The sequence below is a fragment of the Hyla sarda genome, unplaced genomic scaffold (genome assembly GCF_029499605.1).
Source record: "Hyla sarda isolate aHylSar1 unplaced genomic scaffold, aHylSar1.hap1 scaffold_178, whole genome shotgun sequence".
Classification (NCBI taxonomy): domain Eukaryota; kingdom Metazoa; phylum Chordata; class Amphibia; order Anura; family Hylidae; genus Hyla; species Hyla sarda.
In genome coordinates this window covers 303,135-319,988 of record NW_026608424.1, presented here as the reverse complement: position 1 = coordinate 319,988, position 16,854 = coordinate 303,135, and the positions used below count along the sequence as shown (strand labels likewise).

Here is a 16,854-nt window from a genome sequence, read left to right as displayed (position 1 = left end):
CTTTCAATTTAAAAAGTACATTTAAACGCATGTTAAGAACATAAAACCACTGTTTTTCCATTTTTGCCTTCTTCTTACCTGCTTTGATAAAAAAAAATCTGATTTTAGATTTGGTGCCCTCCCACCAGTGCAGCATAGGCTCATGGGGTTTTCTTTGTGATTGCCAGCATTGGTAGGTCCGCACAAACTCCTCTTTTATCTCAGGGTCCTCTAGGAGTGTGGTGTTTAATCTCCAGAGGCCCCTTTTTGCTTTTTGCTCCCCCTCTAGCTCCAGGCCCACCAAGAGGAGCTTATGATCAGAGAAGATATTCTGCTCGAGCGTGCATTTCAGGGGTTTAAAAGCTCTAGAGGAAAAAATAAAATCGATTCTGGAGCTCACTCTTCCATTGGACCATGTGGCGCCCGGGTCCTCCGGCAAGAGATCCTTCCAGCAATCTTTCAAATTAAAATCATCAATAAAATTTTTAAGCAGGTAAGAAGTGCGGTCTTTACGATTAATATCCCCACCCTGCCGGTGTTCCCCATCACGTATGCAGTTAAAATCACCTCCCACCAGCAGGGGGGAAGACCCAACACAAAACAGTGGTAAAATTTCAAATAGTTCTGCCCGCTCCTGTTTATCAGGAGGGGCATACACATTTAAAACACGAATTAAAAGTCCATTAAAATATAGATGAATTAAAAGAGCTCTGCCAGGCACAATCTCAGTTACTGTATGAATAGAAAAGGACTGGCCTCGGCAGAGCAGCCCAACACCCACAGAACGACAGTCATTTGCACCGGACCATATGGATGGGCCCAGCTTCCAGTCTTCTTTTAAGTCTTTATAGTCCATTTTACTAGGGATTCCACATTCTTGTAGCAGGCAAAGGTCAAAGTCACATGTCTCTAGATAAGAAAATAAAGCAGCCCTGCGATCAGGGCTCTTTAAGGACCTCACATTGAGTGAGGCAATTTTTACAGGGATAGGCATAGTTTATGGAGAGTCCGTGCTTGGAGAATCAAAGTCAATAATAAGCTGCGTACCGTCATCCCCCGCCTGCGGGGTCATCAGCTCCTTGATGTTCTGAGGGTCGGAGCTTGAGATCGATGATGACCCGACCCTGAGCTCGCTCTCGTCCGAACTACGGCACGCCGCTTTCCTTTGAATGTCTTCCTCTTCTTCTTCTCTTTGTCTTTTAAATGTCACACTGCTGTCCATATCCTCTGTGTTGCTCTCACTCGATGTAATCTCTGGCCCCCGGCTGATGGATCTGCGTCTTCTTTCATCTTTTGACGACTGGAACTGCTGCACAGGGGCCTGTGAGGCCTCTTTTCCGGAACCTTTGCCGCTACCTTGGGAAGTTTTCATCGCTTGTTCCCCAGCAAGCGTTGCTGAGGACTGTTGCTCCAACTTCCCCATCGATCGACGATGGCCAGTTTTACCCACCGGGTCCACTGCTGGCGGGGCAGCAAACCCTGGTTTGGCGCCACTTGTCTTCTTGGCCCTGTCCTGTATAGGCGGAGTAACAGGACCGGGCTCAGACCTGGCCACCTGGCTCCCCTTCCGGCGGGCTTTCACCGGGGCCTCTTCGTCCGGAGCAGGGCGACCCTGGGCCAAGCCAGTACCTGGCTTATGCTGCAATTTTGGGTCCACCTCTGCCCCTACCGAGGCCCGTCGGCTGCCACCCGCCACAGGTGAGCCCCCTTCAGATGTTTTGGCGGGCTCTTGAGCCAGGTAGGAAGTCGATCGACGTCTTTCAATTTCCCGGGCAGTAAACTCGATCACCCGCCCGGGCTTCGTGGAATCCCCATGGCCTCCCCCTAGCACTACCACCGGTGGGCCCCCCGATGGAGCACCAGAGGTCTTGGGCCTGGACCCATCAGTACCTGCCATCTGGGGTTTGGGCATCTTAAAAAAGGACGTCTTTTGTCCTGTCCCCTCTTTGGGTGGGCCCAGCCTTGACCCACCCATCGTAGTTTTTGCTTTATGGGGACAGGAATTAAAATCGTGATTTTCCTCTCCGCAGAGGTTGCACCTTATCGTATGGCTACATCTTGAGGCTATGTGACCTTCTTGGCCACACCTATTGCAGCGAATCACACGCTCCGCGCCGCAGGTCTCCTGGGTGTGGCCAAACCTCAAGCAATTTCGGCAATACATAGGCATTTGAGGATAGAACAGGAAGCCCCGAACTCTCCCGATGGCAAAATTTGGGGGCGGATGGCAAAGACCCCCAATACCACCGGGATCCTTACGGAGCTTGACCCAGAACTTCCTCTTGCCGTTCCAGAACCGCACGGAGTTCAAGATTTTGTTTGCGAATCGCACCTCTTCGCAGTATCGTCGAAGAAAAGTGGCTATATCCTCCGTGGTCACATGAGGGCTGTGCATAGCCACCACCAACGGTATATGTTCCTCACCATAGAGGAACTGGAACGAAAGACCGTCGAGTCGATCGTCCCTCTGGTCCGCACCAGACAAGGTTGCATAGATGTTATCGCAACACGCCGTGGCCGTGAAGGTGACGGTATACAGGCCACGGCTTTCCTGGTCATTTAGACACAGGATGTCCTCCCTATTGAGGCGGAAGTAGTCAAGAAGAATCACCTCCGCAATGAAGCGGAGGTTCTTCAACTGACGATGGCTCTCCGACACCTCTATGCGGATGGTATTTCGCATCGACATTTCCCCAGAGGGGAAAGCCCAGGAGAACGGCATCTTCCACACCCAGGGACTAAGCCCCTTCCCCAATAGCAGCAGGGGCTCGGAATCCCGCTATAAAAGCGGAACCCTTACCCAAGGCAGAGGTCGGGGGTACCCTAGGTGCTTCCGAAGCTACAGGTAACGCTCAACGTACCGAAAATGCCTTCTGAGACACAAGGTCCCAGAGACAGGGGGATCGCAACCCGTTGTCTGTGGACTAAGCCCGCTCCCCAATAGCAGCAAGGGGGTGAAGTCCCTCCGTAAGGAGAGACAATCCCCCAAGGCCGAGAAGCGGGGTACCACAGACACCTTCCGACCAGACCAAATGCAGATACTACACTTGATCTTAGCCAAAAGGCCGAGAAGCGATAACCGTGAAAGGGGCGGGCCCAACAAGGTCCCCTTCATGGGCACTATCACTGCTTGCTGTCAGGGAGGCTGCCAGACAATTTTCCATGCACACTCTGGGCTGGGGGGCAGTCAACCACCAGTACACACAGCAGAACCTAAACCCATACCATTATTGCTAAGCAGCAAGACAGGGGCCCATTGCACTCCCACGGGGCCTTTTTAAATGCAATCCATAACCCGGATTTGCCAGGAACCCTTCTTACTCCTCCTACTTGCATGTGACACTGGGCTTAGGATCTGCATAGGAAACACACACACAAGCACACACCTACCTTTGTTGCCTGCAGATGCCTCCTTGGCTGTCCCCAAACGGTATCAAACCAACACCCACGGGAAGCTGTAAGCATAGAGGACATGCCTGCACCCCATTGGACTTACCTGTGTGGGTTAAATCCGGGTTATTTGACAACCTATGGCGGTGATGGTTCTGCTCAGGCAGAGCAGTGCTGATGCTCCTCATAAAGCTGTCGCTGCTGTGAAGGTTCTAGGTGACATCACAAATCCCTATGGTTACATACACAACAAAGCTGGGTTGTTGTTGTTTACACTCTGCAAGGCCTGTGGAAGTGAGTGACATCATAGCACTGTAGTTCTGAGGGTTCAAGATGGATGCAACAATCTCCTGTTGCTTCTATGAAGGCCGTAATAGACGACATCACCAAACAGCTCCATAGTCACATACACAGCAAAGGAGAGATGTTGTTTACACCTAGTGATGTCAGTGGTATTGAGTGACATCACAGCACAGTGCTAAGGCTCCTGGGCCTGGACACAGCAGCGGCTGCAATATCTCAACGGAGAATACGTTTATATCTATGTGTGTGTGTGCGCATATATATATATATATATATATATATATATATATATATATATATATATTTCTCCGCCGAAATCACTTTTAAACCCATTTCCACCTTTTTTTCCCTTCTCTTCCTCTTACTTTTTTTTCACGTTTTTTTACGTTTTTCTCCTTTTCGCCTCTTTTCTGGGCGTATTATTCTTCTTTTTCTTCTTTTTTTTCGTCTAATGCATACCCCATCAGTGCAGCAATGCTTATTCAATACCGCCAGCAGATGGAGACACTGGGGGATAATTTTCTAAGGATTTATACTGATTTTTCCTGTCTGAATTTGTCGCACAGAAAGTTGCAGGCCAAATATGTGTGACATTTCTGCGACTTTAGCTTCTAGAGCATTTTTACAACATTATACATAGGTGCTGAATACATAAAAAGCGACTGTTCAGCGACAGACAAGTCGCATCGGCTGAAAGTAGGCCAGAATGTCAGTCCATGTTGGAGCAGGTTTAGATACAGTCTAAAGCATAGATCTCAAAGTCTGTGCACAGAATTTAGCAAGGGCCTCGCACCTTCTGATGCATCAGGTAGGTGCACAATAGCATAGCCTAACCCTCTGTACTTTGGTCTATATTGATGCGGGACATAGACAGCCAGCTGATGACCAATCCATTAGTGCAATGGATGGCTGGAAGCATTTGTCTTTGCCTTTGCAATACCACAGAAGCAATGCATGGTCAATGTACAGCAATGACACACCTGTGTGAACAGCCAGGAGACCCCCCCCCCCCCATGTTATGTTACATAGTTACATAGTTAGTACGGTCGAAAAAAGACATATGTCCATCAAGTTCAACCAGGGAATTAAGGGGTAGGGGTGTGGCGCGATATTGGGGAAGGGATGAGATTTTATATTTCTTCATAAGCATTAATCTTATTTTGTCAATTAGGAACATTCAGCACCCACCCGCTATCAAGGCAGCTGCCTATCATGTCATGCCCTACCTGCACAGGTGTGCTGGCTACTCAAATGATCCAATTAAGGAGGCCATTTAGTCAGCAGCAGCAGAAGTCCTGTGCCTGGACGCTCCAACAGGGGCCAGACACAAGCAGAAGCAGAAGCAGCAGAAGCAGCAGCAGCACCACCTTTTGTTTTTTGGCTGCAGCAGCAGCAAGGCCCACAGGGCTGGCTAGCTGGCTAGCCAGCAAGCAGGTAGCAATGAAAGTAGGAATCTTTCTTTTTAACCCTGTAAGGGGGTGGTGCACTGTACCCGAAGATACTGCCATATCGGGTCAATGCATAGGGCGACGGAAGCAAGCTTCGAAATCGGCCCCCGTTCTCAAAAATCCATTTAATATATGGTCCCCAGATAGGGGACGTATCAGATATTAAACTGATAAGAACAGATACTACACTTGATCTTAGCCAAAAGGCCGAGAAGCGATAACCGTGAAAGGGGCGGGCCCAACAAGGTCCCCTTCATGGGCACTATCACTGCTTGCTGTCAGGGAGGCTGCCAGACAATTTTCCATGCACACTCTGGGCTGGGGGGCAGTCAACCACCAGTACACACAGCAGAACCTAAACCCATACCATTATTGCTAAGCAGCAAGACAGGGGCCCATTGCACTCCCACGGGGCCTTTTTAAATGCAATCCATAACCCGGATTTGCCAGGAACCCTTCTTACTCCTCCTACTTGCATGTGACACTGGGCTTAGGATCTGCATAGGAAACACACACACAAGCACACACCTACCTTTGTTGCCTGCAGATGCCTCCTTGGCTGTCCCCAAACGGTATCAAACCAACACCCACGGGAAGCTGTAAGCATAGAGGACATGCCTGCACCCCATTGGACTTACCTGTGTGGGTTAAATCCGGGTTATTTGACAACCTATGGCGGTGATGGTTCTGCTCAGGCAGAGCAGTGCTGATGCTCCTCATAAAGCTGTCGCTGCTGTGAAGGTTCTAGGTGACATCACAAATCCCTATGGTTACATACACAACAAAGCTGGGTTGTTGTTGTTTACACTCTGCAAGGCCTGTGGAAGTGAGTGACATCATAGCACTGTAGTTCTGAGGGTTCAAGATGGATGCAACAATCTCCTGTTGCTTCTATGAAGGCCGTAATAGACGACATCACCAAACAGCTCCATAGTCACATACACAGCAAAGGAGAGATGTTGTTTACACCTAGTGATGTCAGTGGTATTGAGTGACATCACAGCACAGTGCTAAGGCTCCTGGGCCTGGACACAGCAGCGGCTGCAATATCTCAACGGAGAATACGTTTATATCTATGTGTGTGTGTGCGCATATATATATATATATATATATATATATATATATATATATATATATATTTCTCCGCCGAAATCACTTTTAAACCCATTTCCACCTTTTTTTCCCTTCTCTTCCTCTTACTTTTTTTTCACGTTTTTTTACGTTTTTCTCCTTTTCGCCTCTTTTCTGGGCGTATTATTCTTCTTTTTCTTCTTTTTTTTCGTCTAATGCATACCCCATCAGTGCAGCAATGCTTATTCAATACCGCCAGCAGATGGAGACACTGGGGGATAATTTTCTAAGGATTTATACTGATTTTTCCTGTCTGAATTTGTCGCACAGAAAGTTGCAGGCCAAATATGTGTGACATTTCTGCGACTTTAGCTTCTAGAGCATTTTTACAACATTATACATAGGTGCTGAATACATAAAAAGCGACTGTTCAGCGACAGACAAGTCGCATCGGCTGAAAGTAGGCCAGAATGTCAGTCCATGTTGGAGCAGGTTTAGATACAGTCTAAAGCATAGATCTCAAAGTCTGTGCACAGAATTTAGCAAGGGCCTCGCACCTTCTGATGCATCAGGTAGGTGCACAATAGCATAGCCTAACCCTCTGTACTTTGGTCTATATTGATGCGGGACATAGACAGCCAGCTGATGACCAATCCATTAGTGCAATGGATGGCTGGAAGCATTTGTCTTTGCCTTTGCAATACCACAGAAGCAATGCATGGTCAATGTACAGCAATGACACACCTGTGTGAACAGCCAGGAGACCCCCCCCCCCCATGTTATGTTACATAGTTACATAGTTAGTACGGTCGAAAAAAGACATATGTCCATCAAGTTCAACCAGGGAATTAAGGGGTAGGGGTGTGGCGCGATATTGGGGAAGGGATGAGATTTTATATTTCTTCATAAGCATTAATCTTATTTTGTCAATTAGGAACATTCAGCACCCACCCGCTATCAAGGCAGCTGCCTATCATGTCATGCCCTACCTGCACAGGTGTGCTGGCTACTCAAATGATCCAATTAAGGAGGCCATTTAGTCAGCAGCAGCAGAAGTCCTGTGCCTGGACGCTCCAACAGGGGCCAGACACAAGCAGAAGCAGAAGCAGCAGAAGCAGCAGCAGCACCACCTTTTGTTTTTTGGCTGCAGCAGCAGCAAGGCCCACAGGGCTGGCTAGCTGGCTAGCCAGCAAGCAGGTAGCAATGAAAGTAGGAATCTTTCTTTTTAACCCTGTAAGGGGGTGGTGCACTGTACCCGAAGATACTGCCATATCGGGTCAATGCATAGGGCGACGGAAGCAAGCTTCGAAATCGGCCCCCGTTCTCAAAAATCCATTTAATATATGGTCCCCAGATAGGGGACGTATCAGATATTAAACTGATAAGAACAGATACTACACTTGATCTTAGCCAAAAGGCCGAGAAGCGATAACCGTGAAAGGGGCGGGCCCAACAAGGTCCCCTTCATGGGCACTATCACTGCTTGCTGTCAGGGAGGCTGCCAGACAATTTTCCATGCACACTCTGGGCTGGGGGGCAGTCAACCACCAGTACACACAGCAGAACCTAAACCCATACCATTATTGCTAAGCAGCAAGACAGGGGCCCATTGCACTCCCACGGGGCCTTTTTAAATGCAATCCATAACCCGGATTTGCCAGGAACCCTTCTTACTCCTCCTACTTGCATGTGACACTGGGCTTAGGATCTGCATAGGAAACACACACACAAGCACACACCTACCTTTGTTGCCTGCAGATGCCTCCTTGGCTGTCCCCAAACGGTATCAAACCAACACCCACGGGAAGCTGTCAGCATAGAGGACATGCCTGCACCCCATTGGACTTACCTGTGTGGGTTAAATCCGGGTTATTTGACAACCTATGGCGGTGATGGTTCTGCTCAGGCAGAGCAGTGCTGATGCTCCTCATAAAGCTGTCGCTGCTGTGAAGGTTCTAGGTGACATCACAAATCCCTATGGTTACATACACAACAAAGCTGGGTTGTTGTTGTTTACACTCTGCAAGGCCTGTGGAAGTGAGTGACATCATAGCACTGTAGTTCTGAGGGTTCAAGATGGATGCAACAATCTCCTGTTGCTTCTATGAAGGCCGTAATAGACGACATCACCAAACAGCTCCATAGTCACATACACAGCAAAGGAGAGATGTTGTTTACACCTAGTGATGTCAGTGGTATTGAGTGACATCACAGCACAGTGCTAAGGCTCCTGGGCCTGGACACAGCAGCGGCTGCAATATCTCAACGGAGAATACGTTTATATCTATGTGTGTGTGTGCGCATATATATATATATATATATATATATATATATATATATATATATTTCTCCGCCGAAATCACTTTTAAACCCATTTCCACCTTTTTTTCCCTTCTCTTCCTCTTACTTTTTTTTCACGTTTTTTTACGTTTTTCTCCTTTTCGCCTCTTTTCTGGGCGTATTATTCTTCTTTTTCTTCTTTTTTTTCGTCTAATGCATACCCCATCAGTGCAGCAATGCTTATTCAATACCGCCAGCAGATGGAGACACTGGGGGATAATTTTCTAAGGATTTATACTGATTTTTCCTGTCTGAATTTGTCGCACAGAAAGTTGCAGGCCAAATATGTGTGACATTTCTGCGACTTTAGCTTCTAGAGCATTTTTACAACATTATACATAGGTGCTGAATACATAAAAAGCGACTGTTCAGCGACAGACAAGTCGCATCGGCTGAAAGTAGGCCAGAATGTCAGTCCATGTTGGAGCAGGTTTAGATACAGTCTAAAGCATAGATCTCAAAGTCTGTGCACAGAATTTAGCAAGGGCCTCGCACCTTCTGATGCATCAGGTAGGTGCACAATAGCATAGCCTAACCCTCTGTACTTTGGTCTATATTGATGCGGGACATAGACAGCCAGCTGATGACCAATCCATTAGTGCAATGGATGGCTGGAAGCATTTGTCTTTGCCTTTGCAATACCACAGAAGCAATGCATGGTCAATGTACAGCAATGACACACCTGTGTGAACAGCCAGGAGACCCCCCCCCCCATGTTATGTTACATAGTTACATAGTTAGTACGGTCGAAAAAAGACATATGTCCATCAAGTTCAACCAGGGAATTAAGGGGTAGGGGTGTGGCGCGATATTGGGGAAGGGATGAGATTTTATATTTCTTCATAAGCATTAATCTTATTTTGTCAATTAGGAACATTCAGCACCCACCCGCTATCAAGGCAGCTGCCTATCATGTCATGCCCTACCTGCACAGGTGTGCTGGCTACTCAAATGATCCAATTAAGGAGGCCATTTAGTCAGCAGCAGCAGAAGTCCTGTGCCTGGACGCTCCAACAGGGGCCAGACACAAGCAGAAGCAGAAGCAGCAGAAGCAGCAGCAGCACCACCTTTTGTTTTTTGGCTGCAGCAGCAGCAAGGCCCACAGGGCTGGCTAGCTGGCTAGCCAGCAAGCAGATAGCAATGAAAGTAGGAATCTTTCTTTTTAACCCTGTAAGGGGGTGGTGCACTGTACCCGAAGATACTGCCATATCGGGTCAATGCATAGGGCGACGGAAGCAAGCTTCGAAATCGGCCCCCGTTCTCAAAAATCCATTTAATATGTGGTCCCCAGATAGGGGACGTATCAGATATTAAACTGATAAGAACAGATACTACACTTGATCTTAGCCAAAAGGCCGAGAAGCGATAACCGTGAAAGGGGCGGGCCCAACAAGGTCCCCTTCATGGGCACTATCACTGCTTGCTGTCAGGGAGGCTGCCAGACAATTTTCCATGCACACTCTGGGCTGGGGGGCAGTCAACCACCAGTACACACAGCAGAACCTAAACCCATACCATTATTGCTAAGCAGCAAGACAGGGGCCCATTGCACTCCCACGGGGCCTTTTTAAATGCAATCCATAACCCGGATTTGCCAGGAACCCTTCTTACTCCTCCTACTTGCATGTGACACTGGGCTTAGGATCTGCATAGGAAACACACACACAAGCACACACCTACCTTTGTTGCCTGCAGATGCCTCCTTGGCTGTCCCCAAACGGTATCAAACCAACACCCACGGGAAGCTGTAAGCATAGAGGACATGCCTGCACCCCATTGGACTTACCTGTGTGGGTTAAATCCGGGTTATTTGACAACCTATGGCGGTGATGGTTCTGCTCAGGCAGAGCAGTGCTGATGCTCCTCATAAAGCTGTCGCTGCTGTGAAGGTTCTAGGTGACATCACAAATCCCTATGGTTACATACACAACAAAGCTGGGTTGTTGTTGTTTACACTCTGCAAGGCCTGTGGAAGTGAGTGACATCATAGCACTGTAGTTCTGAGGGTTCAAGATGGATGCAACAATCTCCTGTTGCTTCTATGAAGGCCGTAATAGACGACATCACCAAACAGCTCCATAGTCACATACACAGCAAAGGAGAGATGTTGTTTACACCTAGTGATGTCAGTGGTATTGAGTGACATCACAGCACAGTGCTAAGGCTCCTGGGCCTGGACACAGCAGCGGCTGCAATATCTCAACGGAGAATACGTTTATATCTATGTGTGTGTGTGCGCATATATATATATATATATATATATATATATATATATATATATTTCTCCGCCGAAATCACTTTTAAACCCATTTCCACCTTTTTTTCCCTTCTCTTCCTCTTACTTTTTTTTCACGTTTTTTTACGTTTTTCTCCTTTTCGCCTCTTTTCTGGGCGTATTATTCTTCTTTTTCTTCTTTTTTTTCGTCTAATGCATACCCCATCAGTGCAGCAATGCTTATTCAATACCGCCAGCAGATGGAGACACTGGGGGATAATTTTCTAAGGATTTATACTGATTTTTCCTGTCTGAATTTGTCGCACAGAAAGTTGCAGGCCAAATATGTGTGACATTTCTGCGACTTTAGCTTCTAGAGCATTTTTACAACATTATACATAGGTGCTGAATACATAAAAAGCGACTGTTCAGCGACAGACAAGTCGCATCGGCTGAAAGTAGGCCAGAATGTCAGTCCATGTTGGAGCAGGTTTAGATACAGTCTAAAGCATAGATCTCAAAGTCTGTGCACAGAATTTAGCAAGGGCCTCGCACCTTCTGATGCATCAGGTAGGTGCACAATAGCATAGCCTAACCCTCTGTACTTTGGTCTATATTGATGCGGGACATAGACAGCCAGCTGATGACCAATCCATTAGTGCAATGGATGGCTGGAAGCATTTGTCTTTGCCTTTGCAATACCACAGAAGCAATGCATGGTCAATGTACAGCAATGACACACCTGTGTGAACAGCCAGGAGACCCCCCCCCCCCATGTTATGTTACATAGTTACATAGTTAGTACGGTCGAAAAAAGACATATGTCCATCAAGTTCAACCAGGGAATTAAGGGGTAGGGGTGTGGCGCGATATTGGGGAAGGGATGAGATTTTATATTTCTTCATAAGCATTAATCTTATTTTGTCAATTAGGAACATTCAGCACCCACCCGCTATCAAGGCAGCTGCCTATCATGTCATGCCCTACCTGCACAGGTGTGCTGGCTACTCAAATGATCCAATTAAGGAGGCCATTTAGTCAGCAGCAGCAGAAGTCCTGTGCCTGGACGCTCCAACAGGGGCCAGACACAAGCAGAAGCAGAAGCAGCAGAAGCAGCAGCAGCACCACCTTTTGTTTTTTGGCTGCAGCAGCAGCAAGGCCCACAGGGCTGGCTAGCTGGCTAGCCAGCAAGCAGGTAGCAATGAAAGTAGGAATCTTTCTTTTTAACCCTGTAAGGGGGTGGTGCACTGTACCCGAAGATACTGCCATATCGGGTCAATGCATAGGGCGACGGAAGCAAGCTTCGAAATCGGCCCCCGTTCTCAAAAATCCATTTAATATATGGTCCCCAGATAGGGGACGTATCAGATATTAAACTGATAAGAACAGATACTACACTTGATCTTAGCCAAAAGGCCGAGAAGCGATAACCGTGAAAGGGGCGGGCCCAACAAGGTCCCCTTCATGGGCACTATCACTGCTTGCTGTCAGGGAGGCTGCCAGACAATTTTCCATGCACACTCTGGGCTGGGGGGCAGTCAACCACCAGTACACACAGCAGAACCTAAACCCATACCATTATTGCTAAGCAGCAAGACAGGGGCCCATTGCACTCCCACGGGGCCTTTTTAAATGCAATCCATAACCCGGATTTGCCAGGAACCCTTCTTACTCCTCCTACTTGCATGTGACACTGGGCTTAGGATCTGCATAGGAAACACACACACAAGCACACACCTACCTTTGTTGCCTGCAGATGCCTCCTTGGCTGTCCCCAAACGGTATCAAACCAACACCCACGGGAAGCTGTAAGCATAGAGGACATGCCTGCACCCCATTGGACTTACCTGTGTGGGTTAAATCCGGGTTATTTGACAACCTATGGCGGTGATGGTTCTGCTCAGGCAGAGCAGTGCTGATGCTCCTCATAAAGCTGTCGCTGCTGTGAAGGTTCTAGGTGACATCACAAATCCCTATGGTTACATACACAACAAAGCTGGGTTGTTGTTGTTTACACTCTGCAAGGCCTGTGGAAGTGAGTGACATCATAGCACTGTAGTTCTGAGGGTTCAAGATGGATGCAACAATCTCCTGTTGCTTCTATGAAGGCCGTAATAGACGACATCACCAAACAGCTCCATAGTCACATACACAGCAAAGGAGAGATGTTGTTTACACCTAGTGATGTCAGTGGTATTGAGTGACATCACAGCACAGTGCTAAGGCTCCTGGGCCTGGACACAGCAGCGGCTGCAATATCTCAACGGAGAATACGTTTATATCTATGTGTGTGTGTGCGCATATATATATATATATATATATATATATATATATATATATATATATATATATATATTTCTCCGCCGAAATCACTTTTAAACCCATTTCCACCTTTTTTTCCCTTCTCTTCCTCTTACTTTTTTTTCACGTTTTTTTACGTTTTTCTCCTTTTCGCCTCTTTTCTGGGCGTATTATTCTTCTTTTTCTTCTTTTTTTTCGTCTAATGCATACCCCATCAGTGCAGCAATGCTTATTCAATACCGCCAGCAGATGGAGACACTGGGGGATAATTTTCTAAGGATTTATACTGATTTTTCCTGTCTGAATTTGTCGCACAGAAAGTTGCAGGCCAAATATGTGTGACATTTCTGCGACTTTAGCTTCTAGAGCATTTTTACAACATTATACATAGGTGCTGAATACATAAAAAGCGACTGTTCAGCGACAGACAAGTCGCATCGGCTGAAAGTAGGCCAGAATGTCAGTCCATGTTGGAGCAGGTTTAGATACAGTCTAAAGCATAGATCTCAAAGTCTGTGCACAGAATTTAGCAAGGGCCTCGCACCTTCTGATGCATCAGGTAGGTGCACAATAGCATAGCCTAACCCTCTGTACTTTGGTCTATATTGATGCGGGACATAGACAGCCAGCTGATGACCAATCCATTAGTGCAATGGATGGCTGGAAGCATTTGTCTTTGCCTTTGCAATACCACAGAAGCAATGCATGGTCAATGTACAGCAATGACACACCTGTGTGAACAGCCAGGAGACCCCCCCCCCCCCATGTTATGTTACATAGTTACATAGTTAGTACGGTCGAAAAAAGACATATGTCCATCAAGTTCAACCAGGGAATTAAGGGGTAGGGGTGTGGCGCGATATTGGGGAAGGGATGAGATTTTATATTTCTTCATAAGCATTAATCTTATTTTGTCAATTAGGAACATTCAGCACCCACCCGCTATCAAGGCAGCTGCCTATCATGTCATGCCCTACCTGCACAGGTGTGCTGGCTACTCAAATGATCCAATTAAGGAGGCCATTTAGTCAGCAGCAGCAGAAGTCCTGTGCCTGGACGCTCCAACAGGGGCCAGACACAAGCAGAAGCAGAAGCAGCAGAAGCACCACCTTTTGTTTTTTGGCTGCAGCAGCAGCAAGGCCCACAGGGCTGGCTAGCTGGCTAGCCAGCAAGCAGGTAGCAATGAAAGTAGGAATCTTTCTTTTTAACCCTGTAAGGGGGTGGTGCACTGTACCCGAAGATACTGCCATATCGGGTCAATGCATAGGGCGACGGAAGCAAGCTTCGAAATCGGCCCCCGTTCTCAAAAATCCATTTAATATATGGTCCCCAGATAGGGGACGTATCAGATATTAAACTGATAAGAACAGATACTACACTTGATCTTAGCCAAAAGGCCGAGAAGCGATAACCGTGAAAGGGGCGGGCCCAACAAGGTCCCCTTCATGGGCACTATCACTGCTTGCTGTCAGGGAGGCTGCCAGACAATTTTCCATGCACACTCTGGGCTGGGGGGCAGTCAACCACCAGTACACACAGCAGAACCTAAACCCATACCATTATTGCTAAGCAGCAAGACAGGGGCCCATTGCACTCCCACGGGGCCTTTTTAAATGCAATCCATAACCCGGATTTGCCAGGAACCCTTCTTACTCCTCCTACTTGCATGTGACACTGGGCTTAGGATCTGCATAGGAAACACACACACAAGCACACACCTACCTTTGTTGCCTGCAGATGCCTCCTTGGCTGTCCCCAAACGGTATCAAACCAACACCCACGGGAAGCTGTAAGCATAGAGGACATGCCTGCACCCCATTGGACTTACCTGTGTGGGTTAAATCCGGGTTATTTGACAACCTATGGCGGTGATGGTTCTGCTCAGGCAGAGCAGTGCTGATGCTCCTCATAAAGCTGTCGCTGCTGTGAAGGTTCTAGGTGACATCACAAATCCCTATGGTTACATACACAACAAAGCTGGGTTGTTGTTGTTTACACTCTGCAAGGCCTGTGGAAGTGAGTGACATCATAGCACTGTAGTTCTGAGGGTTCTAGATGGATGCAACAATCTCCTGTTGCTTCTATGAAGGCCGTAATAGACGACATCACCAAACAGCTCCATAGTCACATACACAGCAAAGGAGAGATGTTGTTTACACCTAGTGATGTCAGTGGTATTGAGTGACATCACAGCACAGTGCTAAGGCTCCTGGGCCTGGACACAGCAGCGGCTGCAATATCTCAACGGAGAATACGTTTATATCTATGTGTGTGTGTGCGCATATATATATATATATATATATATATATATATATATATATATATATTTCTCCGCCGAAATCACTTTTAAACCCATTTCCACCTTTTTTTCCCTTCTCTTCCTCTTACTTTTTTTTCACGTTTTTTTACGTTTTTCTCCTTTTCGCCTCTTTTCTGGGCGTATTATTCTTCTTTTTCTTCTTTTTTTTCGTCTAATGCATACCCCATCAGTGCAGCAATGCTTATTCAATACCGCCAGCAGATGGAGACACTGGGGGATAATTTTCTAAGGATTTATACTGATTTTTCCTGTCTGAATTTGTCGCACAGAAAGTTGCAGGCCAAATATGTGTGACATTTCTGCGACTTTAGCTTCTAGAGCATTTTTACAACATTATACATAGGTGCTGAATACATAAAAAGCGACTGTTCAGCGACAGACAAGTCGCATCGGCTGAAAGTAGGCCAGAATGTCAGTCCATGTTGGAGCAGGTTTAGATACAGTCTAAAGCATAGATCTCAAAGTCTGTGCACAGAATTTAGCAAGGGCCTCGCACCTTCTGATGCATCAGGTAGGTGCACAATAGCATAGCCTAACCCTCTGTACTTTGGTCTATATTGATGCGGGACATAGACAGCCAGCTGATGACCAATCCATTAGTGCAATGGATGGCTGGAAGCATTTGTCTTTGCCTTTGCAATACCACAGAAGCAATGCATGGTCAATGTACAGCAATGACACACCTGTGTGAACAGCCAGGAGACCCCCCCCCCCCCCCATGTTATGTTACATAGTTACATAGTTAGTACGGTCGAAAAGAGACATATGTCCATCAAGTTCAACCAGGGAATTAAGGGGTAGGGGTGTGGCGCGATATTGGGGAAGGGATGAGATTTTATATTTCTTCATAAGCATTAATCTTATTTTGTCAATTAGGAACATTCAGCACCCACCCGCTATCAAGGCAGCTGCCTATCATGTCATGCCCTACCTGCACAGGTGTGCTGGCTACTCAAATGATCCAATTAAGGAGGCCATTTAGTCAGCAGCAGCAGAAGTCCTGTGCCTGGACGCTCCAACAGGGGCCAGACACAAGCAGAAGCAGAAGCAGCAGAAGCACCACCTTTTGTTTTTTGGCTGCAGCAGCAGCAAGGCCCACAGGGCTGGCTAGCTGGCTAGCCAGCAAGCAGGTAGCAATGAAAGTAGGAATCTTTCTTTTTAACCCTGTAAGGGGGTGGTGCACTGTACCCGAAGATACTGCCATATCGGGTCAATGCATAGGGCGACGGAAGCAAGCTTCGAAATCGGCCCCCGTTCTCAAAAATCCATTTAATATGTGGTCCCCAGATAGGGGACGTATCAGATATTAAACTGATAAGAACAGATACTACACTTGATCTTAGCCAAAAGGCCGAGAAGCGATAACCGTGAAAGGGGCGGGCCCAACAAGGTCCCCTTCATGGGCACTATCACTGCTTGCTGTCAGGGAGGCTGCCAGACAATTTTCCATGCACACTCTGGGCTGGGGGGCAGTCAACCACCAGTAC

At 47.2% G+C, this 16,854-nt stretch overlaps 6 non-coding genes and 1 pseudogene across 6 annotated transcripts; all 7 read right to left on the bottom strand.

Annotated features, from left to right (window-relative positions):
• Positions 1-2,838: 2,838 nt before the first annotated feature.
• On the bottom strand, positions 2,839-3,056 carry LOC130313699 (U2 spliceosomal RNA; annotated as a pseudogene).
• Positions 3,057-5,148: 2,092 nt separating this feature from the next.
• On the bottom strand, positions 5,149-5,339 carry LOC130313596 (U2 spliceosomal RNA). Its single transcript, XR_008861495.1, has one exon. It is a non-coding gene; the product is annotated as a U2 spliceosomal RNA (small nuclear RNA).
• A 2,091-nt stretch (positions 5,340-7,430) lies between these two features.
• LOC130313594 (U2 spliceosomal RNA) lies at positions 7,431-7,621 on the bottom strand. Its single transcript, XR_008861494.1, has one exon. It is a non-coding gene; the product is annotated as a U2 spliceosomal RNA (small nuclear RNA).
• A 2,086-nt stretch (positions 7,622-9,707) lies between these two features.
• Positions 9,708-9,898, bottom strand: LOC130313652 (U2 spliceosomal RNA). The gene has a single exon (XR_008861546.1). It is a non-coding gene; the product is annotated as a U2 spliceosomal RNA (small nuclear RNA).
• A 2,085-nt stretch (positions 9,899-11,983) lies between these two features.
• LOC130313593 (U2 spliceosomal RNA) lies at positions 11,984-12,174 on the bottom strand. Its single transcript, XR_008861493.1, has one exon. It is a non-coding gene; the product is annotated as a U2 spliceosomal RNA (small nuclear RNA).
• A 2,091-nt stretch (positions 12,175-14,265) lies between these two features.
• Positions 14,266-14,456, bottom strand: LOC130313592 (U2 spliceosomal RNA). Its single transcript, XR_008861492.1, has one exon. It is a non-coding gene; the product is annotated as a U2 spliceosomal RNA (small nuclear RNA).
• Positions 14,457-16,539: 2,083 nt separating this feature from the next.
• LOC130313651 (U2 spliceosomal RNA) lies at positions 16,540-16,730 on the bottom strand. The gene has a single exon (XR_008861545.1). It is a non-coding gene; the product is annotated as a U2 spliceosomal RNA (small nuclear RNA).
• Between the last annotated feature and the right edge of the window lie 124 nt (positions 16,731-16,854).